We start from the raw sequence: 25635 nt of genomic DNA, 5'->3' as shown, positions 1-25635 counted from the left end.
GTGTTATTTGTGTGAGTCTGGGCAGGTATTGCCATATGGTTCTTCTAGTGACCTAAGTGGGAAGTCAGGTTACTGTGTGATTGGAGGCTCTCTGAACAGAGAAGAAAGAGAAATGAAATCCACCTGGGACAGGTTTCATAATATATACGAGTGGTACTTTGTGGTACAAGGAACAGTTTGATTTATAGACAGGGATAAACCCTTTACAAATGGAGAGACCAGCAGGAACAAAGTCCTAAAAGCGAGATAGTGTCTGATTGTGGAGACAATGCATTTTCCGCTTTCTCAGAGCTGTTCAGAAGACAGGCCTTTCCATGATACACATCATGATGGTGACCCTGGCATTATGATGAAAATGGAAATCCTGAACATGGGAGTCTAGAGACCCTGGGAGATTATATTCCAGTAATAGAAAGCAATTTTGGACCTAGAAAAGAGGGTCAGAGCAGGAAGTTATCTACGTTTAATGAATGGGCAGAAGGTACAGATCAGAGCCAGAAATTCCCTGTTGCTTTTATTGGAAGCGAAGCGGGTTGGATTAAAAACAGAAAAGGATTAGTTTTCTTTGTTACCAGAGGTAATCATTAGTCTTTTCTAAGCATTTTAACTTCATAACTATGAAAATGGAAGAGTACACAATGGATAGATTGTACCAAGTGCTTTCTTAATTTGTTCCATGAAATTATTCTGATGTATTCAAAAACAGTGTTCACTTCAGAGAAACAATTGTCTCTGGAAATAGTTGTTTTGTATTTATATTATGCAGTATTATTCATTAAAATTATATTGTATAATAAAATTAGCATCATTATTTTGCTTTATATGGAAACTTTGCTTCATGGACCCCTGAAAGATTTATGAAAATATTGCAATAATTCCTAAAACATCCTTGTGTAAGAGGTAAATTTCATTAAAAATTCTGTTGGTAGTAATTCTCAGAAATGATGAACTAGTCACCCATATAAAAACAATATTAGTAGAGAAAATAAGGTGGGTGGCAGTCAACATATAGGATCTTTTAAATATCTGTCATATCTTTTAAATATCTGTCACTGTATTAGTTATGATTGGCTGCTGTAATAAGTAAACCTTGATAACTCAGTGACGGAACACAAAAGAAATTTATTATTTGCTTCTCTAAAGTACAGTTGATAGTGAGAGGTGAGGAGTGATGTAGGAGCAAAGAGGGCAATTGTACAGATACAGAAATTTCAGAAATGTCTACCATTTTCAATATATGGCTTCCAAAATTGATATAGATATTGTCATATAGACTACAGATGTTAGAATTGAGAGACAGAGAATGAGGTAGGAGATTTTTACTGGCCATCCACTTTCCATAGGCCAGAGCATAATCACATGACCACACCTAACTGCAAGGGAGACAAGGAAAGGCCCCTGTGTAGCAGGAAAAAAGGGAAATGGGTTCAATTAACAATTTGTCAATTTCTGCCATAATCACCAATCAGCAGTTCACAAAACATGCACATTTTCTGATGTGAGTTTAAAAAATATGGCCTAAGTTTCTTTAGCAATTATTTCATATCTTGACATCAGCTACAGTATAGCAAAATTTCCAGGAAATAGATTTCCACAGTTGTACCTCTGTAGTGGCTCAGTTATAGAACTCTGAACCAAAAATTCCTGGTATGATATAACTATTTAGGCCATGCATAGATAAGTGAATGTTGCAACTTGAAGTGAATACAAAATAAGGAAAAAAGAGAAGCAAGAAAGTGCTCCAGCTCACTCACCACACACATCCATCTCAACCACACACAAATATCCTAAGCACAGTCATGATGTTGGTTCACAGATAGTGGAAGGGGGGGAGGGTCCTCAGATTTGTTTGGCAACCCAAGATGGAAGTGGGCTTGCATTTGATTCAGGAAACTAAAGACAAAGAGTATCTTGATTATAAGGAACAGGAAACTTCTAAGGAGTGATCCCTATGTTGTAGGCCTAATAATCTCTAAGGATATAAACAGCTCTGGGAAGAATACCCATATTAAACCAATATAACAATCTCCAGTTTTGGTCACATGGTGGACTGAATTGTTCTGGACTCCCCTTCCACTGCCAACACATAGAAAGTATGAGAAAACACGTAGACAATGCAAACCCTGATTTTTAAAATATCTAGCTATAAGTGTGTTCTCAAAACAGCAACTTAAAAGAAAAACAAAACTGAAAATAAAACAAATGCGAATTACTTGCATATACTCTTCAGGTAGCTTAAATGCTTAACCTTGAAGGCTGTGTTCCCACTTAGTTTCAGTTGTGTAAATTCATTTTCTGTAGACTTTATTTTTCCTTTTCCTGAAAACAAAAAGCAATTACTAACTGGTGGGTATATATGTTTATATAAATATATAATCAATACCAAATGACCCAACAGGGATTATAGAACAGAAAGTAGCAGTTAAAAAATTAATTTATTGAGCAGAAGCAAGAACTACAATCCTGCAGCCTGTGGAACAAAAACCACATTCACAGAAAGATAGACAAGATGAAAAGGCAGAGGGCTATGTACCAGATGAAGGAACAAGATAAAACCCCAGAAAAACAACTAAGTGAAGTGGAGATAGGCAACCTTCCAGAAAAAGAATTCAGAATAATGATAGTGAAGGTGATCCAGGACCTCAGAAAAAGAATGCAGGCAAAGATCAGGAAGGTGCAAAAAATGTTTAACAAAGACCTAGAAGAATTAAAGAACAAACAAACAGAGATCTACAATACAATAACTGAAATGAAAACTACACTAGAAGGAATCAATAGCAGAATAACTGAGGCAGAAGAACGGATAAGTGACCTGGAAGACAGAATGGTGGAATTCAATGCTGCAGAGCAGAATAAAGAAAAACGAGTGAAAAGAAATGAAGACAGCCTAAGAGACCTCTGGGACAACATTAAATGCAACAACATTCACATTATAGGGGTCCCAGAAGGAGAAGAGAGAGAGAAAGGACCTGAGAAAATATTTGAAGAGATTATAGTCGAAAACTTCCCTAACATGGGAAAGGAAATAGCCACCCAAGTCCAGGAAGCGCAGCGAGTCCCATACAGGATAAACCCAAGGAGAAACACGCCAAGACACATAGTAATCAAATTGGCAAAAATTAAAGACAAAGAAAAAGTATTGAAAGCAGTAAGGGAAAAATGACAAATAATATACAAGGGAACTTCCATAAGTTTAACAGCTGATTTCTCAGTAGAAACTCTACAAGCCAGAAGGGAGTGGCATGATATACTTAAAGTGTTGAAAGGGAAGAACCTACAACCAAGATTACTCTACCCGGCAAGGATCTCATTCAGATTCGATGGAGACAACAAAAGCTTTACAGACAAGCAAAAGCTAAGAGAATTCAGCACCACCAAACCAACTCTACAACAAATACTAAAGGAACTTCTCTAAGTGGGAAACACAAGAGAAGAAAAGGACCTACAAAAACAAACCCAAAACAATTAAGAAAATGGTCAGAGGAACATACATATCGATAATTACCTTAAACATGATGGGATTAAATGCTCCAACCAAAAGACACAGGCTTGCAGAATGGATACAAAAACAAGACCCATCTATATGCTGTCTATAAGAGACCCACTTCAGACCTAGGGACACATACAGACTGAAAGTGAGGGGATGGAAAAAGATATTCCATGCAAATGGAAATCAAGCGAAAGCTGGAGTAGCTATACTCATATCAGATAAAATAGATTTTAAAATAAAGAACGTTACAGGAGACAAGGAAGGACACTACATAATGATCAAGGGATCAATCCAAGAAGAAGATATAACAATTATAAATATATATGCACCCAACATAGGAGCACCTCAATACATAAGACAACTGTTAACAGCTATAAAAGAGGAAATCGACAGTAACACAATAATAGTGGGGGACTTTAACACCTCACTTACACCAATGGACAGATCATCCAAAATGAAAATAAATAAGGAGACAGAAGCTTTAAATGACACAATAGACCAGATAGATTTAATTGATATTTATAGGACAGTCCATCCAAAAACAGCAGATTACACTTTCTTCTCAAGTGCTCATAGAACATTCTCCAGGATAGATCACATCTTGGGTCACAAATCAAGCCTTAGTAAATTTAAGAATATTGAAATCATATCAAGCATCTTTTCTGACCACAACGCTATGAGATTAGAAATCACTTACAGGGAAAAGAACGTAAAAAACACAAACACATGGAGGCTAAACAATGCGATACTAAATAACCAAGAGATCACTGAAGAAATCAAAGAGGAAATCAAAAAATACCTAGAGACAAATGACAATGAAAACACGATGATCTAAAACCTATGGGATGCAGCAAAAGCAGTTCTAAGAGAGAAGTTTATAGCTATACAAGCCTACCTCAAGACCAAGAAAAATCTCAAATAAACAATCTAACCTTACACCTAAAGGAACTAGAGAAAGAAGAACAAACAAAACCCAAAGTTAGCAGAAGGAAAGAAATCATACCATAAAGATCAGAGGAGAAATAAATGAAATAGAAACAAAGAAAACAATAGCAAAGATCAATAAAACTAAAAGCTGGTTCTTTGAGAAGATAAACAAAATTGATAAACTATTAGCCAGACTCATCAAGAAAAAGAGGGAGAGGACTCAAATCAATAAAATTAGAAATGCAAAAGGAGAAGTTACAACAGACACCAAAGAAATACAAAGCATCCTAAGAGACTACTACAAGCAACTCTATGCCAATAAAATGGACAACCTGGAAGAAATGGACAAATTCTTAGAAAGGTATAACCTTCCAAGACTGAACCAGGAAGAACTAGAAAATATGAACAGACCAATCACAAGTAATGAAATTGAAACTGTGATTAAAAATCTTCCAACAAACAAAAGTCCAGGACCAGATGGCTTCACAGGTGAATTCTATCAAATATTTAGAGAAGAGCTAACACCTATCCTTCTCAAACTCTTCCAAAAAATTTCAGAGGAAGGAACACTCCCAAACACATTCTATGAGGCCACCATCACCCTGATACCAAAACCAGACAAAGATACTACAAAAAAAGAAAATTACAGACCAATATCACTGATGAATATAGATGCAAAAATCCTCAGCAAAATACTAGCAAACAGAATCCAACAACACATTAAAAGGATCCTACACCATGATCAAGTGGGATTTATCCCAGGGATGCAAGGGTTCTTCAATATATGCAAATCAATCATTGTGATACACCATATTAACAAATTGAAGAAGAAAAACCATATGATCATCTCAATAGATGCAGAAAAAGCTTTTGATAAAATTCAACACCCATTTATGATAAAAATTCTCCAGAAAGTGTGCATAGAGGGAACCTACCTCAACATAATAAAGGCCATATATGACAAACCCACAGCAAACATCATTCTCAATGGTGAAAAACTGAAAGCATTTCCTCTAAGATTAGGAACAAGACAAGGATGTCCACTCTCATGACTATTATTCAACATAGTTTTGGAAGTCCTAGACACGGCAATCAGAGAAGAAAAAGAAATAAAAGGAATCCAAATTGGAAAAGAAGAAGTAAATCTGTCACTGCAGATGAGATGATACCATACATAGAGAATCCTAAAGATGCCACCAGAAAACTACTAGAGCTAATCAATGAATTTGGTAAAGTTGCAGGATACAAAATTAATGCACAGAAATCTCTTGCATTCTTATATACTAATGATGAAAAATCTGAAAGAGAAATTAAGCAAACACTCCCAATTACCACTGCAACAAAAAGAATAAAATACCTAGGAATAAACCTACCAAGGGAGACAAAAGACCTGTATGCAGAAAACTATAAGACACTGATGAAAGAAATTAAAGATGATACAAACAGATGGAGAGATATACCATGTTCTTGCATTGGAAGAATCAATATTGTGAAAATGACTATACTACCCAAAGCAACCTACAGATTCAATGCAATCCCTATCAAATTACCAATGGCATTTTTTACGGAACTAGAACAAAAAATCTTAAAATTTGTATGGAGACACCAAAGACCCCGAAGAGACAGAGCAGTCTTGAGGGAAAAAAACGGAGCTGGAGGAATCAGACACCCTGACTTCAGACTTTACTACAAAGCTACAGTAATCAAGACAATATGGTACTGGCACAAAAAAAGAAATATAGATCAATGGAGCAAGATAGAAAGCCCAGAGATAAACCCACGCACCTATGGTCAAGTAATCTATGACAAAGGAGGCAAAGATATACAATGGAGAAAAGACCGTCTCTTCAATAAGTGGTGCTGGGAAAACTGGACAGCTACCTGTAAAAGAATGAAATTAGAACACTCCCTAACACCATACACAAAAATAAACTCAAAATGGGTTCGAGACCTAAATGTAAGACCGGACACTATAAAACTCTTAGAAGAAAACATAGGAAGAACACTCTTTGACATAAATCACAGGAAGATCTTTTTTGATCCACCTCGTAGAGTAATGGAAATAAAACCAAAAATAAACAAATGGGACCTAATGAAACTTAAACGCTTTTGCACAACAAAGGAAACCCTAAACAAGACAAAAAGACACCCTTCAGAATGGGAGAAAATATTTGCAAACGAATCGACAGACAGAGGATTAATCTCCAAAATATATAAACAGCTCATGCAGGTCAATATTAAAGAAACCTACAACCCAATCCAAAAATGGGCAGAAGGCCTGAATAGACATTTCTCCAAAGAAGACATACAGATGGTCAAGAAGCACATGAAAATCTGCTCAACATCACTAATTATTAGAGAAATGCAAATCAAAACTACAATGAGGTATCACTTTACACCAGTTAGAATGGGCACCATGAGAAAATCTACAAACAAATTCTGGAGAGGGTGTGGAGAAAAGGGAACCCTCTTGCACTGTTAGTGGGAATGTAATTTGATACAGCCACTATGGAGAACAGTATGGAGGATCCTTAAAAAACTAAAAATAAAATTACCATATGACCCAGCAATCCCACTACTGGGCACATACCCAGAGAAAACTGTAATTCAAAAAGACACGTGCACCCCAGTGTTCATTGCAGAACTATGTACAATAGCCAGGTCATGGAAGCAACCTAAATGCCCATCGACAGACGAATGGATAAAGAAGGTGTGGTACATATATACAATGGAATTTTTTTTTTTTTTTAAATTTTTGCCTGTGTTGGGTCTTCGTTGCTGTGCACGGGCTTTCTCTAGTTGCAGTGAGCGGGGGCCACTCCTTGTGGTGCGTGGGCTTCTCACTGCGGTGGCTTCTCTTGTTGCAGAGCACGGGCCCTAGGCACACGGGCTTCAGTAGTTGTGGCTCATGGGCCCTTGAGTACAGGCTCTGTAGTTGTGGCGCATGGGCCTAGCTGCTCTGCAGCATGTGGGATCCTCCCGGACCAGGGCTCGAATCTGTGTCCCCTGCATTGGCAGGTGGACTCTCAACCACTGCGCCACCAGGGGAGCTACTATGATGGAATATTACTCAGCCATAAAAAGGAACGAAATTGGGTCATTTTTTGAGACATGGATTGATCTAGAGACTGTCATACAGAGTGAAGTAAGTCAGAAAGAGGAAAACAAATATCGTATATTAATGCATGTATGTGGAACCTAGAAAAATGGTACAGATGTATCAGTTTGCAGGACAGAGGTTGAGACACAGATGTAGAGAACAAACATATGGACACCAAGGGTGGAAAGCCGCAGGGCGGTGGGGATGGTGGTGTGATGAATTGGACAATTGGGATTGACATGTATACACTGATGTGTATAAAATTCATGACTAATAAGAATCTGCTGTATAAAGAAAGAAATAAAATAAAATTCAAAAATTCAAAAAAAAACTAATACTAAACTTTCTTTGGGTTATTTGTATGGAAATATGTTAATATAAATGTTTCAGACATTACATGAAATTTTAAAAAATTAATTTATTAAGGTTCTACTTTTTTTCATTAGAAAGTATAAAATTTTGTTAGATTAAGAAAACTTCTGTGTCTTGATAACAATTGTCTTTCTCTTTTTTATTAAGTACAATTTGATGAGTCAGACTTTACTACTGAGAAATTCAATAAAAGTAAAAATTTTGAGAACACTAACATTCGCAAGTGGTAGTGATGTCAGTGAAGCAGGGAAACCTCAGAAAACTGATAGGTTGATATATATGTATTTTTAAATGACCCTAATAAAAATAGTAATAGTTTTTCCAAATTTATTTTCTCAGATTTTAGATGGGAATGTTATATAAGCACTTTGGAGGAAGAATACCATTTTAGGAATAACTGGGAATACTCACACACTACAGTTGACATCAGCATTAATGGTATTGAGTGAGAGTTAATTCTTTCCCACACGTAATCCACAGTAAATACTCCTTTTGGCATTTTCTTGCTTGGATTTCTTTTTTTCAGTTTAACATTGAACAATAAGTCTTAAAAATGGCAAGTATTCCAAAATAAAAATACCATTAAAAAGTGGCATTTATTTTTGATATGTTGACATTTTCTAATCTGATATTTTGTAAATTATCCATCTTATTGAACATTCTTTCCCAATTGTATTTTTCAGATTTTCCAATGAATTTCATAGTAGGGGAAGAATCCTCCTCACTTATCTTTTGAAATTCTGGGAACACAATTATCTTTTTTGGAAATTCTATGGCAGTTCCTTCTATCTTTTGGGAGAAAAAAGAGGAAGTCAGCCATTGTGACGAACTAGTGCTCTCTATTATTTTTCCATCTATATCTCTCCTGTTCTTGGAAATTTATAGTCTAACATGTATTTCCATCAACTCAAGTACACCACCTAAATATGAAACTTTCTGTAATTTCAAAAAAAAAAAACCAAGTTAAGGCAATTTAATTCAATCAGTACTTATTGGGTTCCCAATTTGTTTGGAATATTTAAAAGATACACAAAATGAATAAGACATTTGCTGATATCAAAGTATTTATAGTCTCACTGGAGCTATTTCTAGTTTTTACTTGCTTTTATACACATCCTTGTAGTTGTTAATGGTTTTACTATCTTCAAATTCTGCAAATATGCCCGCTGCAAAAATTTTAGAGTGCCTTGTTTTCTGTGTTGTTGTTGTACAGGAAGAGTTTTCAAAAGCCCATTGCTTTTGGTAGGAAACAGCACACCACTAACACAGATGCTATCAGAAATCTTTCCTCACATTTTTAAAAGATCATTACATGATGTTTACTTCCTGTGTGATATTATCAATTTCTGCACTTCTTTCGGTAGCTAAGGTTAGACGCTATTCATTTTCTCTTTCACTGCAGATTGGTTTGTGTTTAACCCTTTCATGCTTTCTTACGTGTGCATTACAAGGGATCTAAAATACTCAGGAATCTTGAAAATGTTTAGAGCACTTAGAGTTATGGTTCAATAAGCAATTTTTCAACATCTTTATTGGAGTATAATTGCTTTACAATGATATATTAGTTTCTTAATTTATTCTGCTCTTTTCCTCTGTAATTTATCCAGTTTCACTTTCAGGGCTACTGTTCATTGGGCATACATTTGTACAGATGTCTGCCCTGTAATCCTAACTGTGTGATAGGTGAAAAAGCACACAGAAGGGAAGAGCAGGAGAGCCAAGGAACAGAAGAAGCATGGTCCCTGTGCTAGGGAGGAAATAAAATTCATTCAGATAAAATAATACGAATGATAAAGCTGAGCACATGTTTACATAAAATTAAAAATATAATGCTGCTTTTAAATTTTTGAGAAACTCAGACATCTGATGAAGTCATGAGGGAATAATATGGTATAGATTTAATCTCCTACTACAAACAATTAAAAAAACTGGACAAAAATACAAGAAACAAATATTTCAGGATTTGGACAATGGAAGTACAGGACTGAGAAAAGGAAAACAACCGAAGTGAACTCTATGACTACCCGGGTTTTATAACTTCAAGTAGTTTCTAGACTATGGAGCAGCAAGGAAGAACCAAAACATGGTCTGGTAATCCCATAAATTGAGAAGACAGGGAGACTGAGATGGCTAGAATGCATGGGACAGAGAATTTCAGATTATGGAGATACACAGAAAAAGAACCTAAAAGGAACTTAACTCTTTGCCAGAAAATTCAACACTCCTTAAAAGAATAAAACAAAATGCAGTCTTCAAAAATGTAAAATTCATAATGTTTAATATTCAATAAAAATTACTAGACATACAAATAAGCATAAAATGGGAATCATAGCCAAGAGAAAAATTAATTATGGAGGACATGAAAGTGTACTGTTCAGATATTTTGCAGCAGGGAGCAGGCTATCATTCTGGATTTACTCTTGTTTTTGTGCTGAAGGCACACTGTCCTCAGGCTGCCCACAGCCCAAGCCTGGACATAGTGAGAACACTAATGTGGGCTTATTCCAGCAAGTGCTGGGACTTCTTGAATGGGTGACTTTGGCTGAAACTCTCCCATTGACTTTACTGAATTTTTTTTTTTTGAAATATACTGCCGTCCAAGATTTTTCTCCCTTCCTTTTATCTCTTCTATAAATATCAGATCTGTATCATGGTTTAAAGGCTCTCCACACCTCCTATTGCTCCCTCCAACATTAAATCTCTTGCATACCTAAAACCCATCCTGACACTTGCTTTGCAATAGACCCAAACTAATACAAATGGTACCAGGAATAGTCTAAATAAACAGGTGATAAATAGGGATTTGGGACTGGCTCATTCACTGAAGGGCAGGCAAAATGGAATCCATCCTGAATGGTAGGTTGGGCATGAGTTGTCCCTGGCACAAGGTAGTGGCATGGTTGATAAAGATTTCACCATTGTTGAACAAGAAAGTGTACCAGTGGAGGGAAATGCCCTTGTAGTTTCTGTGGGTCATTTGAAAGCTACGCAAAAACATTTCTACAAAGATGGTGGAGTTGACTGTTCTCTGAGTTGTATTTATGCTACATAGAGGGATTGTCAGAAACGGAGGATTGTTAATAAGCAGTTAAATGCTAAGTGTGAGAGTGGGAGGCCTCATTTGTAGCTTTCAAAGAGATCCTTCTCTCCTGCAGTGGAAGAGCAGACATAGCCAAGTAAGTTAAGAATCTGATACTTAGAATTGTAGAGTTCCAGGGTTGTTTGAATGCTCATCCAAGGTTGACCTATTATGCTAACGTCAGGGCCCTGACTGGGAAAGTCTGGGGCTGACCCTGAAACATGGGATGCGGACAAGTGGTTGGAACCCCCTGAGAATATATTGACTGTGGACTCACCCTCCTCCCTTAGATCCTCAGAACTTGGAGGTAACCCACTCTTTCTGGAGGTAGTACTTTTCCTAAGATGGACAATGCTGTAGAGAACTCTCACCCACAAGGCAGCAGGTACCCCCATAAGAGGGTGCCCCTACCTTCTCTCTTGCTTGCCATGCTGATAGGCACTTGATCAAGAAGCCTGGGATGAAAGAGTGAAAAAGTAAAAAATAATTAATTGGGAACGCTTTCTCAGCACATGGGGTTTATTATCCTGGAAAAGACCCTAAGGGAAGGGGCAAACTCTCCAATAGAGTTGCTCTTAAGAAAAACAGTTGTCAACACTGAGTGAACTGGAAGTGTCTGAACTGTCTTGGCATGCTGAAAGGAAGGAATAAAGATGCTGGGGGAGTGGGTGTGTTGCATTAGTATGTGAAACCAGAAGATCCCTCAAAGGGTTAGTTCCACAGGAGGACTCAGAGACCAAAGTCCTCACTAAGGCCATTAGGAACGTGTTGACGAGAGACACACCAGCATCAATAGGTTCTGTGGTGGTGTTCCTTTGCAGGACAGGGCTGAAGATAGGAGAGGCAGTCATAAACCCGGGCTCGTTAGTGTACGCAGGGACATTGTGTACACTTCAGGATGGCCCTGAAGTAATGGAGGCCAGGAGGTGGCACTTAATCATCAGAAATGAGGCCGCTGCAATTACCTTAATTACTATTGAGATCAAAGGGGCAGCCAAGGGGACTTGTCCCTCAGAAAATGATAGAGATAGTTAATAGAGCATGGTGTCCCTTGGGGCAAAATAGTTTGGCAACCAACAAGCGTGCTATTTAAAATCTATAACCAAAAGTGTGCAAAAAAGCAGGAGGCAGAGGAGGGTCAGCCCAATAAAACGTTTCTACCCCTTGCTCATTTGCTGAACCTGAGCCAATTTCCAGATCTAGAACTCTTTGACTGAAAAGAGGACTACGGGTGCATAGGAGGAAATACCGTGTAACTGCGCGGCACATGTATGCTGTAGTACTCTCACATTCCTTCCCCAAAGGGACTGATGGCTGTTTGCTTGGGTGACTGCACATTAGGGAAAAGGGATGTATTAGTTTCCTTTTGCTGCCATAACACACCACAACAGACGTAGCACTTTAAAATGACACTAATTTATTATTTCACAGTTCTGTAGGTCAGAAGGTCAATACAGTGTGGCTCAGCTGATTCAGTTTAAGGTCTCACAAAACCAAAATCTAGAGGTTGGTAGTGTCACATTCCTTTATGGAGGTTTCTTCCTGGGAAAGAGTATGTTTTCATATCACGAGGCTATTAGCAGAATTCATTTCTTTATGGTCATAAAGCTGAGGTCCCTATTTTCTTGATGGCTGTCAGACAGAAGACTCTCAGCTCTTTTAGGCAACATTTGTTCCTCGTCATGTTGCCCCCTCTGTCTTTAAACCAGTAAGAGTGCACTGAATTCTTCTCACACTTAAAATCTTTCTTACCTCTTATGGCCCCTATGACTCCAGCTGGAGAAAGTCTTCTGCTTTTGAGGGCTTATATGATTAGATTGAGCCACCTGGATAAATCAGGCTAATTTCCTTATCTTAAAGTCTGTAACCTTAATTACATCTGCAAAGTCCCTTTTGCCATGAAATGAAATCTATTCACAGGTTCTAGGGATTAGGGGTATGAGTATCTTTGTGGGTCCATTCTGCTTACTACAAAGGAATACCCAGACTTTTGAGGACATTTGGACACAAGGTATGAGTTGATATGTATACCTAGAGGCTCAAAGAATTATTTTTATTTTCTCTAAGAATGGAAACATATGGAGGGCAGATAGTAAATGGAGTCCTCAGTAAAGTTGGCTCGGGGTAGGCTCCTTGGATCCCCAGATTCACCCAATAGTCATTTCCCCTTTCTATCAATGGAAAATTGATATACTTGGTAGTTGGAGCAACCCTCACATTGCCTGTGCACTATCATAATGGGAAATGCCAAGCAGGAACTTCTGAAATGTTTTTGCTGTTCCTTTCCCAATATTCCAGTTAAGATTGTAAATAAAACATACTATAACATTTTGAGGGGATGGTAGAGATTAGCGAGACCATTAAAGACCCAAAGAGAGCAGTAGGGGTCCCTATCATATCTGTTAAATTTGTTATTCTTTTTTTAAAATAAATTTATTTATTTATTTATTTTTTATTTTTTATTTTTAGCTGCGTTGGGTCTTCGTTGCTGCGCGGGCTTTCTCTAGTTGTGGCAAGTGGGGGCTACTTTTCGTTGTGGTGCACGGGCTTCTCATTGCGGTGACTTTCTCTTGTTGTGGATCATGGGCCCTAGGCACGCGGGCTTCAGTAGTTGTGGCTCATGGGCTCTACAGTGCAGGCTCAGTAGTTGTGGCACACTGGCTTAGTTGCTCCGCGGCATGTGAGATCTTCCAGGACCAGGGCTCGAACCCATGTCCCCTGCACTGGCAGGCGGATTCTTAACCACTGCACCACCAGAGAAGTCCAAATTTGTTATTCTTGTCCCTGCAAAAACTGGATTATCCTGGCAAATGACTATAGATTACACCAATCTCGACCAAATAGTTGCCCCTATAACATCTATTTTTCTACATGTGTGTTTTGTTAGAGGAGATTAATAAGGCCCTGGGTACATGTTATATAACCACTGTTTTGGCAAATTCATTATTTTTCATTCTAAGTTAAAAAGTAGATCTAAAATAGTTTGCATTAATGTAGGGTACACAACAATTTTCATTTAGTTTTACCACTAAGCTATTTTAACACTCTCCTCTCTGTTATACTATAGTTTGAAGAAATCTGAACTGTTTGGTCATCCCACCATTCTTCATACAGATCCATGAAATATATGACATCATGCCAATGAGACAGGATGAATAAGATTTGGCTAGTGAACTGGAAACTTTGGAAAGACACATTCCACCAGAGTATGGGAAAGAAATTCTGTGTAGTTTCAGGGACCTGCTTCTTCAGTGAAAAGTTTAAGGGTTTGGTGGTTAGGGTACAGCTATATCCACTCCAAAAAAAAAAAAAAAAAAACCCCTCAGACAAATTGCTGCATAGTGCATCCTCTTTCACCAAAAAGGGAAACATAGGACCTGCTACACCTCTTTGTGTTTTATAAGCATCCTAAATATTCTACAGACATTAAAAGTATAATAATTAAATATTACAAATAATTTTATGACAATAAATTTGAAAACCTAGACAAAGTGGACAAATTCCATGAAAGACACAAATCATAAAAACTGACTCAAGAAGAAACTGAAATTCCAGATAGTTCTATATCACTTAAAGAAAAATTTGTAATTATCTTCCCAAACTAAAATTCTTCAGGCCCATGTGGCTTTACTAGCAGTTGTAACATTGAGAAGACATTATGAAGAATTGATAGCATTTCTATACAAAAACGTTACACTGCCGTAATCATTTTATTGAGGCAAGAATTACTCTGACTCCAAAATCACACAAAGACATTGTATTAATTTCCTGACTGCTATAACAAAGTACCACAAATTTGCTTAAAACAACAGAAATGTATTCTCTTAGAATTATGGAGACTAGAAATCTAAAATCAAGGTTTTGACAGGGCTGTGCACTCTTCAAAGTCTATAGGGAAAGAGGCTTCCTTGACTCTTCCAGCTTCTGGCAGCTCCAGGCATTCCTTGGCTTTCAGCTGCGGTACCTCAATTTCTGCCTCCATTGTCACATGGCATTCTCTCCAGGTGTCTGGGTCAAAATTTCCCTCTTCTTATAAGGATACCAATCATATTGAATTAGGGCCCTCCCTAATGACCTCATCTGAACTTGATTAGTTGTGGTATTGACCTTGGTGAAATGCAAAGATTTCTTAGGTGAAACAGAAAAAAATGAATCATAAAGAAAAATTAATAAATTAGACTTCATGAAATTTAAAAACTTCTGCAAAGGCAAGTCACAGATGGGGAGAAAATATTTGCAAAAAATAGCTCCAAAGTCTTGGATCACAATATGTAAGGAGAACTTACGGTTCAATGATAATAAGAAAAAGGATCTAATAATAATGGACAATATATTTTAACAGTCACTTTAAAATAGAAGATATGCAAATGGCCAGATGCTCAACATCATTAATGTCACGAAATTGCACTTTAAAAATAGCAAGTTACCACAATATTTTCATTGGAATAGCTAAAATTAACAAGTCTGACAATGTCAAGTTTTGTCGAGGATGTGATGCACACATTGCTTGTTGGTAATGAACATGTTACAACTACCTCAACAAAGAGTAGAAATTCACCCAAGGGAGATGAAAACATAGGTCCATACAAAGAACTAAACACTAATGTTCTTAGCAGCTTTATTCATAGTAGCCCAAAACTGAATAGAACCCACATGTATATCAGCAGGTCATGGGTCAAATTGTGTTATAGCCATACTATACATATTATTAGTATGTATTGTACTATGACTATTTATACTATTTCACTGTAAGAAAGAAATGAAATACTGGTATACTCAATACCATGGATAAAGCTCAAAAATATTACACTGAGTCACAAATCCAGTCCGAAATAATACATACTTTATGATTTCATTTTATGAAACAGACAAATATAGCCTTTTGTAACAGAAAGCAGATCAATGATTATCTGTGGCCAGATGAGGGTGGGGACCTAAGTGCAAAGAGCACTAGGGAAATTTTTGAGGCAATAAAAACACCTTATAAAATTATTTTGGTAGTTATTTCAGTGTATACACTTGTCAAAATTTGCCAACATGTACAGTTAAAGTTGCTTCGCTTTATTGTATTTAAACTATACCTAATTAAGTTGATTTTATAAAACTCTCACAGAATCTCAAATAAGAAATTTAAGTAGCAGTATTAGACTAAAGTGGTCAGAGCTGTCTTTTTCTCCATTTAGTCCTAGTAGCGCATAAGGGCATTTTCCCATATGGTTGGGTATAGACCCTGACTACAATAGGTATGACTTATTCATATGAAATATTCAAAATTTGCATTAAAGCAAACATATGTACTTACACACACTTTTAAAAATGTGAGAGCAGGCTAACCTTGTCAATGTTCTTCAGATGAGAAGTTCGATTTTAATAAACTGAATGAGCATGTGTAGAAACAATTTGTTTCCTATGAGATGAGGGGAGATGAAGAGAACAGGGGATTTTGCTTGGGAGACTGTGGACAGAGTTAGTGGTATGACCGGGGAATTACTGTAGAGCCAGTAAGTAAGTTTCTGCCTATGTTAGCTGGCAATGTAGAACCTTTGATGTTGGTTTAGAACCTGCATCTTTGTCATAATGCTCCAAGTGAGTTGATATAAATGTGCATAACTCTTTGATGCTGTCTCCTGAGAACTCTACCTTCACAGAAATCACTCTCCCTCTCTTTTTTGTTCTTCCTCTCTTCCTCTTCCATACTCAGGATGCATGGTCACCCTATCTAGGTGACCTAGCAGTCAAGGAAGCAACACATTTTTTCCTATCTTTGCTACCAACTCTTTCTTACTTTTCTTTAAAGTGGTTTCTTAATGTCTGAAATGTAATTTATGTGGAAGAGGATCTCCCATGATCACTCACAATATTTTAAAAAACCCACACCTGGGTCTTTTCTATAAGCCCATTTTATTTTTCTAGCATCAACTCTCATGCAGCTGGTATTCTTGGCTCCTCTCCCTATATTAAGCAAATGGAGAATGCAGAATGAAAAAAGTGTGAGAAGAACCACTTCAGACCTCTGTTCTGTCTCCCCACTGGTTCTCCTTTTCATTTGCCTCCACCTTTTCATACCTTCAGTTCTTTTTAGATTCCAAACTAGATGCCATCAATCTTCTTGTTTCTTTAGTGCATACTCCTTGCCCTCAACCTCACCTCACTGTTCTTGAAAATCCTCTTGACAACCACCCATGTAATCTGGTTTCCTGGGAGACAACCTTGCTTATTCCTTGAAAGCTTCAGTTACTCACATTTACGCAGTGATTACCATTCTCACCTCTTATAGACTCTCTGTATACATTGGATTCAAGAAAGCACATAATATTTCAAAGAAGTTTCTCCTTACTATACTCAATACATTCATAATTGTAATTAAAAGCATTTAGAAACAGCTATAACTATGGAATACCTTTGTCCTAATACCTTTCTCTTTTATTAACACTATAAGCATATCGGAAGAATAGAGTTAGTCATCACTTCTACTTTTTCATTTTTTTGCCAAAACAGCGGATTTTCCTTCTTTATGTCCCTCTTCTCTGAGAAACTTTGATTTTGCTTGTGTTCTCTCTCTCATTTTTTTAAAAATGGATTTGTTTTCAGCAGAATTTCTCTTTGTTTGCATTAGTTCTAGTTTTACTGTCACTTGGGTTTAAAGAGTTTTCCAAGGGAACTTCTTAACAAATTTATTGGGGTTCAGAGCTGATGTTCACATTTTATTTTTCTTGGTTCTCTTGGAATCAGTTTTACTGATCTGATCTGATCTCTTGGAATGAGTTTTACTGATCTGCTGTTTAGAAAGACTATAGTTACAGAAGTTGGGAGGGGGAAGTCCTTAAGATTAGTTAGCTAACATTTCTTGTTATAATATGAAAATTTTCTCAATCCTCAGCTTGTGGACAGAAAGCCATATTATAGCATAAAATCTGAGACATTCTAGAAGCTCAGTAATATTTGTTGAATTGTCAATAGATATATTCACCATGTTCAATATGTTATCTTTACTGATCAAGATAGAGGATGCCTTGTCTCTAATTTGAAAGAGAGGTTTGTATTGAATACCTGTTATGTGAGGAAAATTACAGTAAACACGTGGGCTCTTCTATCATGTATCACTGATCAAAAGAGCTAAGAGAGTCTCTTAGCTTGACTTCTCCAGAAAGCAGAGCCAAAGCAAAAGGCTAATGTGCAGCTATTTTATAAACTGCATCTCTGAACCATTCCTGTGGAGGAAAGGGAGAAAGTAGAACAATCTATCCACTAGTTCTTGTAAGCCATTGGTAAGTTTTACCTCATGACATTGTGCATACAGTGTATGGGAACTGAGCAGAGTCCTTTGGTATCACCTACAAGGCAGCCCCGGGATAGGAGGACAGAGATACATACATGGAAGGGGTGGAAGACGGGTCATCATCTGGTTACATCTGTGTGTATTTGGTTAGAACACACGGAGAGCTGGAACAAGGATGCCAAGATGAGGATCTGAAGAGAAGGAAGATTGGTGTCTGATACAAAGGTCTTTGTTTCCTTTATTTCCTTCTGTAAACATACATGATCTAAACATATCCTAGTGGATATGAGACCCTGTGCGCTCAGTCTCTGCACTGCAGACAACTTCCTTCTTATTGGAATTATCTCCCTATTGGATATTGCTGATGGGATTTCTGCTACCAAAGGGTGATGCATGGGGGACATTGTAAGATGGATGGAGGGCCTCGTGGTCCATACCTGTAGAGGGGAGAATGTAGAGCATGCTTGGAAGTAAAATTCTTCTCTCCTTTGATTCCTTTCTTGGGAATAATATTTATGGAGTATTTGTGCCTTGTTACAAGGATCACTCACAAATGTGAGGGCTGTATATTACACACTTGGGAGTGGCCAAGAACAGCTGGTAATATAGCTGCCAACATTGTAACTGACAGAAAGAGGATGCTCTGAATCGGTGCCCTAGTGAAGATGTGCAGAGGGATAAAAATAAACTGAAAATAATGCTAAGAACAAGTCCTGGTTTACAGGTCACTACTGATTTCAGATTTCTTTTAAAACTGTTAGACGTAGATATTACTTTATTTACTTCAAGTATATTGCTATAAATTATTTCATTTTCAGCAAGGAAATTTGAGTAACAGAAAAATTAAACCCATTAGTTTTCTATTGACTTTAGTTTTGTCTCAGGGCTAGAATCCAGTCAGATTTTGCCTTTTTGAAGGAAGTAGAGCTCCATTATGAAAGCTATGAGTGGGTTTTCCAGAAAAAGGCACTTTGCGCATGTAACCTTATGCATATGGGTGCATGTACACAAGTTTGCATAAAATTTCAGACCCTTGAAATCTTTATCTAATAAGGGCAGAAACAGAAAGATAATCTTACATGGTCTGTTATGAAAATGTGAATAAGAATTAACTTTAAGCAAACCTACTTCCCAAGTCGAATTTCATGCTTACTTTCCATCAAATTAGGTAAATTATACATGGTGCTATTTATTTTTTTCTCATTTTCAGGAAATTACTAAATTTTGAATGCATTTTTTCTCTTTATGGGTAAATTAATGTAGTTAAGAGGAAAACCACAAAATATGAGAAATTCAGGTAGGATACGATGTATGATAAAAGGTTAGTAAAGCTGGGAATTTCCCAATCTGGAGAAAAGAAGGCTAAGGGGAGACATGTTAGCCTCTGAAAATATGTTAAGGGATATTCCCAGGAGGATAGGGACCAATTCTCATTAGTCAGTGAGAGCAGAGCAGGAAGTAATGGGCTTAAACTGCACCTGGGAAATTTAAGTTAAATATAAGAAAACTTTTTAACCATGAGAACAATTAAGCAACGATGCAAATTATCAAGGGAAATAATGAATTCACCTTTACTAATAATATTCAAAGTAGCACTTGACACTCATACATCAGGTATAAATTAGGAATAATAAAAATCTATTCTACCAACATTCTGGGAATAGATTAGATGATCCAAGAGGGAATACTTCTCAAAATCCCCACCATGTACAAAAATAGACTCAATGGAAAGAACAACTTTTTTTTTTTTTTGAAAGAACAACTTTTAAAATATGTAAGATGAACAAAATATTCTAAAATAGTTATTTGTTTACTACCATGTGCAAAGCTCAAATTTAGCCTCTGTGGAGGAAATAAAGATAAATCCTAAATGACTCAAGCCCTCAAGTTGCTTATTTGGTAGTAAATTGGTACCCCCAATTTTAATAAATTACATATCTTTATTAAGAAAAATACTTTGAGCACTCAATCCTAATGAAAGTATATTAATTTATTTATAGATATAACATATACACAGTAAAAAATAAGTATAATATAAATTAAAAAGGGTAAAATAAAGATGAAATAAATCTTATTTGAAAAATATTTTGCCAATAGTTGTACCCTTATCTATCATTAACTTGTTATTTAAAGCCACGATAATCAATTAGACCAGTTTCATATTTAACAATGATAATTGTTACTCTTTATATAAAATCAACTTCTTCATAAGGTTAAGGTTCTTGGCTGGCTTCTTGTCACATCTAATTAAACTGTCATTATTTTTACCTTGTACAGTGGCCAAAAAAGAACTCATCCTGGGTATAGGAGAACTGTCAGCTCTGCTACTATAGATGGTTTTTTATGCTTCAATTTAGTGTAACTTGCAATCTGTGATTTTTCTACAAGAATTTTTTTAAGGTTCTTGTCCCTTATATGAGGTTTATTTCATTGGAACTAGATAATACAAGTCATAAAGCTACTTAATTGTTGACTGTAATATATATCAATATTTTAAGCAAAAATGCATTCATGAAGGGATCCCTATCAACTCTTATCTGAGTTGGGCAGATTCCTTTCTTTCCTCAGGACCTCATGTTCTGTAGGTGACTTTTGACCTTAGAATCTGTGCAATGAGGGATGGCACAACCATCAATTTATATATTGTAGTATTCGTAAAACTTAATTATGTTTACAAGTAAAATAATAGAAATAGACTACTGCTTCCAGAATTATAAGAAGACTAGACTATAGGAAAACTATAATAATAGACTAGATTATTCTAAAAGCCTTCTGGTGTAAATCAATTTAGATTTTAAATGAACATACTTTTAAATGCATTGATAAACTCACAGGAACATTTTTTAAATCCCCAAGGATTTTCCCCCTCAATAAAGTAAAAACTAGAAAAAAATATTTAGATTTTATGTACAATAGAAATATATTTTCCAGTAATGAGGGACTTCATTACAAATTTACCCTCATCAAGTAAAAAAAAAAAACTTCTAAAGGATGCATATCATAGAAAAGAAAAATGACCATAGAAGATCTGAAGTGTAAGGAATAATAGTGAACAGAGGTATTAGTGAGTATGCCAACAAATGTAGACATACATTGTATAAAAAAAAAAAAAAGGTTATGTCCAATGTATGAGGTTAAGATTAACTAGAAAGCAAGAGAGAACTAAAATACTAGGCAGTAATATAAGGTAATTTTCAATGGAGGCAATCAGAGTTAAAGTATGAAAGTTGAAATATTCTAAAGTCTTTATATTGTCTGGCAAGAGGAATAATAAAGGGATTTTTTAAATGTTAAGAATACAAGGTAAATTTTCAAAGATAACCACCAAGAACATAGAGTCAAATGGTGTAATGAAATTTTAAAAAATCAGTGCAATCAAAGCAAAAGAAAGAGGAAATAAGACAAAGGTAATGTAAAAAAGTAGGACAGATGAAAAACACAAAATAAGAAAGTAGAAAAATATGTACCAGCAATCACAATAAATGTAAGTGAAAAAAGTATTAAACTCATTAATGAAAATGGTAATATTTCTAGATTGCATAAATACCACATATAGCAAAAGCTGTTTTCCAAGGACACACCTAAATCATAAAGGTAAGCAAATATTTTAATGTAAAAGATGGGGAAAAAGGCAAAACTAGCCTGAAAAATTTAGATAAGAATAATTCAGGATTTTATGTCAAAAGCAATACCAAGGTGGAAAGGACTCACTAGACAGTGATAAAGTTCCAGTTTGCTTGGAACATGTAGCAATTCTAAACCTGTGTACACCTGATGAAATAGCCTTGAACATATAAGGTAAAACTTGACAGAACTAAAAGGAGACATGAACAAATCCACTATCAGAATGGGAGATTTACACATCTCTCACATTATAGGATATTGTTTATTTTTGAATAACACAACAGTTTTAGTGAACTTATAAAGAACTCTGCACTCAATAATTATAGAATATCCATTCTTCTTCAAGTACCATGAAAAAAATACAAATTTCAAAGGATACACTCTGTGAACATTAGACAATGAAATTAAGCTAGGAGGTGAAAGCCCTCTTAAACATTTTGGGAAAAGAACTTCATAAATAACAATGAAGGAATCTTAATAGGAGTTTGGAAACATTTAGGATGGATAATAACAAAAACACTTGTGTCAGTTTGAGTCCTCTGAGAAGCAGACACCAATACAGAATGAGATGTACATGAGCTATTTTGGGGAGATGCCCTTGAAGAATAAAGAGGGACGGGGAAGGAGTAGGCCACCAGAGCCTTCAGACTGTGATGCAGGACTGACGTCTGTGAAAAGACAAAAGAAAGGAGGATTAGGAGGGAAGAACTTCACACAGTCGCAGTTCTGAGAAAACCTCAGCCAAGCTGATGGGAGTCCCCAAGTCAAGGCTGCCCATTGAAAGAGTCCCATATCCAGCAAATGAGGCCCTGCTCTGGCACCCTAGCTGTGCTTGGTCCTTGGCTCTGAGCAGCCTGGGAGGGTATCAGATGGTGCAGCAGCTGCCGTTCAGCCGTGTTCTCACAGCACAGCCTTTCAAAGGAGAGACGAGCAGCGCACCTCCACAGTCACCACCACACAAAGCATATGCACTGACACTTCTGGAATAGAGTTAGACCACATTTTGAGAGAAATGTATGGCAGTAAGTACTTATATTAGAATAAAAGCTTAAAATTAATGAGCTTTGTGTTCACCGTAAGATAGAAAAAATGTCAATAGAATAACCCCAAAGAAAATAGGAGCAAGGAAACAGTAAAGATGAAAGCATAAATTAATGTGATATAAACCAAAAAAAAAAAAAAATATGGAATACACATGTTAAAAATAAATTGTTGAAACATTTAGTGAAATATATAAACCATTGGCAAAATGGATCAAGAAAAAAAAGCATAAAATATTAACATGAAAAGGAACATAATTGTAGTTACAGTAAACAGTTAAAATGATAAAGGAATAATATGAACAATGTGAATTATAAATAGAAAACCTTAGATAAAATGGATAAAATTACTAGAAAAATATACCAAAAGTGACTCAGAAGAACAGGAATACCAAATAACCCTAACTAATCTAGAAATTAAATCAGTATTTTAAAGTCTTCCTACCAAGAAAATACCAAGGCCAACTGATTTTTATGTGAGTTCTGCCAAACATTTAGGGATATGATCATTCCCAATAAATAAAAATTCTTCTAGAAAATATAAAATGGCAAGCACTTCCTACCTCATTTTACATAAGCACGTATAAAATTATAAATGTCTATTATATATAACATATATAATACTTATATATAAATATTTGTATATACATAGTATAAACTTTAGTACCCAAACTCAGTAAAAAAAAAAAAAAAAAGTATAGAAAATTATAAAGCTAACTCATTGATGAATATAGATGTTAAAATCTCATCATTTGTACACATCCAAACGTATGTGTCTCATTAAGCATAAGTAGAAAACCAACTTAGAAACTGCACGCAGCATGATATAATTTTAGAAAGTTCAAAACACAAAAGTAAGCACTGCATTGCTTAGAAATGCATGGATTCATTCACGAGATCATTTAGAATCGAGACTACCTGTGCATGGAAGGGAGGAGAATGAGGTCTCTGCGGGTACATGGCAGAGATTCAGTGTTATTAGTAATGTTCTCTGTAGTAAGCTGGATGGTGACGCTTTGAAATTATTTTTGTAGTATAAGATACTTTTAGAGGTGGAAAGGACCTGTGAAATAAACAAGTCTGGTTTCTAATTTTACTAGTCAACAAACCAGGCTAGATATTTCTAAGTGCTTTACATACAGTCACACAAAATCATGTGACTCTTTACTCATGTTCTTTTCATCATAAAACACTTATAGAAGTTGAATGATTTTTCTGTCTGGATTTTTTTGGTCCATTTAAACTGTCATTAGGTATGAAATCCTTATGCCAAACATTAAATAACCCATTACTTGGCATTCACATTTTAATATTTGTTTCAATCATTTACTTTACATATGGTATAAGAAATTATTTTTAAATAGGGAAATATAAATAGCTATCATTTGTTAATTGCTCCCTATGTGTTTATCACTGTGATAAATTCTTTTTTTTAATTTATTTATTTAATTTTTGGCTGCATTTGGTCTTCACTGCTGCGTGTGGGCTTTCTCAAGTTGAGGTGAGTGAGGACTACACTTCATTGCAGTGTGCAGGCTTCTCATTGCAGTGACTTCTCTTGTTGCAGAGCATGGGCTCTAGAGCATGCCGGCTCAGTAGTTGTGGCTCGTGGGCTCTAGAGTGCAGGCTCAGTAGTTATGGCGCATGCGCTTAGTTGCTCCGCAACCTGTGGGATCTTCCTGGACCAGGGTTCAAACCTGTGTACTCTGCATTTGCAGGCAGTTTCTTAACCACTGCACCACCAGGGAAGCCCTGTTATAAATTCTTTATAAATATTATTGACTAATTTGATGTCTGGTTTTATCAAATTTAGAGTCAAACTTTATTCTTGGGGACCATTTTCCTGATTGCATCATTATTAGCTGTAATATAGTGACTTAATTTGCAGAAACACTTAGGGGGGGTGAGGACAGTTTTCCTAGAGGAATACAATGAGAAGAAGTCAGCTAGGTAAGAAATGGAATTGAAGGTGGCAGAGGAACAGGTTGCACAGGAGAGGAAGAGAGATGCTCTAGGGGATAATGGACCCTGCAAGTAGGAGGACAATGGAGTCCTTATGTCCTAAGTGTAATGAAACAGAAACAGCAGAAAAGCTATGGACCCTGAACAGCAAATGTAGGCTAGGTACAGGGAGATCTTTTTAGAAATCTTGAGGTCCAGTTGTAAGGGATGTGCTACTTAGCTCTCCATTCCAAACCCAATGCCTATGACCCCAGAGGGGCAGCATTACTTGTGGGGACCCCTAAAGGAACTTTTTTTTTGTTTTTTTTTTTAAATCAGTCTATAGAGTAACATCTCTGAGATGGAATTTCAAATGAGTTGTAATTCTTAACTGCCTGCTTTTGTGGGTTGAGTTTCACACCCAAAAGGAGTGATTAGCACATACTATGAAAGCCATGGGAGACAATGAACATGTGACATGAAAGTGGAGGGTACCAGTGGCTGCAACCTGAGGGACAGCAGCATTTAAAAGAACAGAGGGAGCAGCACCTGCAACTACAGCTGAAAGGACATCCATGGAGACAGGCGGAAACCTGACAAGTGTGGAGTTATATAAATCAAGGAGAGGTGGAGGATTTCAAGAAGTTAGGGTGAAGTCAGGGCCAAACACTGCTGAGGATTTAATGAAGATAAAGGCTGAGATGTTCACACTGGATTTCGTGACAATGAGGTCACTGGTTTCGTTGGAGTTGTTGGGAAAAACAGATGGCAACATGTAAAGGA

Source organism: Balaenoptera acutorostrata, chromosome 5, assembly GCF_949987535.1.
Source record: "Balaenoptera acutorostrata chromosome 5, mBalAcu1.1, whole genome shotgun sequence".
NCBI classification, from domain to species: domain Eukaryota; kingdom Metazoa; phylum Chordata; class Mammalia; order Artiodactyla; family Balaenopteridae; genus Balaenoptera; species Balaenoptera acutorostrata.
This window is presented reverse-complemented; position numbering follows the sequence as displayed.